This window comes from Synchiropus splendidus, unplaced genomic scaffold, assembly GCF_027744825.2.
Source record: "Synchiropus splendidus isolate RoL2022-P1 unplaced genomic scaffold, RoL_Sspl_1.0 HiC_scaffold_91, whole genome shotgun sequence".
In the NCBI taxonomy this organism is placed as follows: Eukaryota; Metazoa; Chordata; class Actinopteri; order Syngnathiformes; family Callionymidae; genus Synchiropus; species Synchiropus splendidus.
Genome location: NW_026527125.1, coordinates 2,501 through 5,000, shown reverse-complemented (window position 1 = coordinate 5,000; position 2,500 = coordinate 2,501).

Genomic DNA, 2,500 nt, shown 5'->3' with positions numbered 1-2,500 from the left:
CGGGCAGGAGGTCCTGGGGCCGCCCCGGAGGCTCTCTGGGTCGGAGAACCAGAGTGACAAAATATTAGGTGCCGGAGCTGTGACAAAAAATTAGGCGCCCAAACCCTTTGAGTGACAAAAAATTAGGCGCCCAAACCCTTTGAGTGACAAAAAATTAGGTCGCGCCAAAATTGTACCAAGTCGAGCCCCGGTGGGGTCGGGCTTATGTCTTCCAGGGGTTTCACTGGAGCTCAAGGGTGCGAATCACGGTGCTCTTTGCCCGGCCTGCCGCACGCCTCGGTCGGGCAGGCCAGGCGACCGAGTGCCCCCCCTGACCCCCGGAGGTCCGAGAAGACCCGGTCCCTCCCCGGTCCAGCCGGTCCCTCAGGCCCGGGGAGGGTCCCCGGAGGCGGGCAGGGGGTCCTGGGGCGGTCCCGGGGGCTCTCTGGGTCGGAGAACCAGAGTGACAAAATATTAGGTGCCGGAGCTGTGACAAAAAATTAGGCGCCCAAACCCTTTGAGTGACAAAAAATTAGGTCGCGCCAAAATTGTACCAAGTCGAGCCCCGGTGGGGTCGGGCTTACGTCTTCCAGGGGTTTCACTGGAGCTCAAGGGTGCGAATCACGGTGCTCTTTGCCCGGCCAGCCGCACGCCTCGGTCGGGCAGGCCAGGCGACCGAGTGCCCCCCCTGACCCCCGGAGGTCCGAGAAGACCCGGTCCCTCCCGGGTCCAGCCGGTCCCTCAGGCCCGGGGAGGGTCCCCGGAGCCGGGCAGGGGGTCCTGGGGCCGCCCCGGAGGCTCTCTGGGTCGGGGAACCAGAGTGACAAAATATTAGGTGCCGGAGCTGTGACAAAAAATTAGGCGCCCAAACCCTTTGAGTGACAAAAAATTAGGTCGCGCGAAAATTGTACCAAGTCGAGCCCCGGTGGGGTCGGGCTTATGTCTTCCAGGGGTTTCACTGGAGCTCAAGGGTGCGAATCACGGTGCTCTTTGCCCGGCCAGCCGCACGCCTCGGTCGGGCAGGCCAGGCGACCGAGTGCCCCCCCCTGACCCCCGGAGGTCCGAGAAGACCCGGTCCCTCCCGGGTCCAGCCGGTCCCTCAGGCCCGGGGAGGGTCTCCGGAGCCGGGCAGGGGGTCCTGGGGCCGCCCCGGAGGCTCTCTGGGTCGGAGAACCAGAGTGACAAAATATTAGGTGCCGGAGCTGTGACAAAAAATTAGGCGCCCAAACCCTTTGAGTGACAAAAAATTAGGTCGCGCCAAAATTGTACCAAGTCGAGCCCCGGAGGGGTCGGGCTTATGTCTTCCAGGGGTTTCACTGGAGCTCAAGGGTGCGAATCACGGTGCTCTTTGCCCGGCCAGCCGCACGCCTCGGTCGGGCAGGCCAGGCGACCGAGTGCCCCCCCCCTGACCCCCGGAGGTCCGAGAAGACCCGGTCCCTCCCCGGTCCAGCCGGTCCCTCAGGCCCGGGGAGGGTCCCCGGAGCCGGGCAGGGGGTCCTGGGGCCGCCCCGGAGGCTCTCTGGGTCGGAGAACCAGAGTGACAAAATATTAGGTGCCGGAGCTGTGACAAAAAATTAGGCGCCCAAACCCTTTGAGTGACAAAAAATTAGGTCGCGCGAAAATTGTACCAAGTCGAGCCCCGGTGGGGTCGGGCTTATGTCTTCCAGGGGTTTCACTGGAGCTCAAGGGTGCGAATCACGGTGCTCTTTGCCCGGCCAGCCGCAAGCCTCGGTCGGGCAGGCCAGGCGACCGAGTGCCCCTCCTGACCCCCGGAGGTCCGAGAAGACCCGGACCCTCCCGGGTCCAGCCGGTCCCTCAGGCCCGGGGAGGGTCCCCGGAGCCGGGCAGGGGGTCCTGGGGCGGTCCCGGAGGCTCTCTGGGTCGGAGACCCAGAGTGACAAAATATTAGGTGCCGGAGCTGTGACAAAAAATTAGGCGCCCAAACCCTTTGAGTGACAAAAAATTAGGTCGCCCGAAAATTGTACCAAGTCGAGCCCCGGTGGGGTCGGGCTTATGTCTTCCAGGGGTTTCACTGGGGCTCAAGGGTGCGAATCACGGTGCTCTTTGCCCGGCCTGCCGCACGCCTCGGTCGGGCAGGCCAGGCGACCGAGTGCCCCCCCTGACCCCCGGAGGTCCGAGAAGACCCGGTCCCTCCCGGGTCCAGCCGGTCCCTCAGGCCCGGGGAGGGTCCCCGGAGCCGGGCAGGGGGTCCTGGGGCGGTCCCGGAGGCTCTCTGGGTCGGAGAACCAGAGTGACAAAATATTAGGTGCCGGAGCTGTGACAAAAAATTAGGCGCCCAAACCCTTTGAGTGACAAAAAATTAGGTCGCGCGAAAATTGTACCAAGTCGAGCCCCGGTGGGGTCGGGCTTATGTCTTCCAGGGGTTTCACTGGAGCTCAAGGGTGCGAATCACGGTGCTCTTTGCCCGGCCTGCCGCACGCCTCGGTCGGGCAGGCCAGGCGACCGAGTGCCCCCCCCCCCTGACCCCCGGAGGTCCGAGAAGACCCGGTCCCTCCCGGGT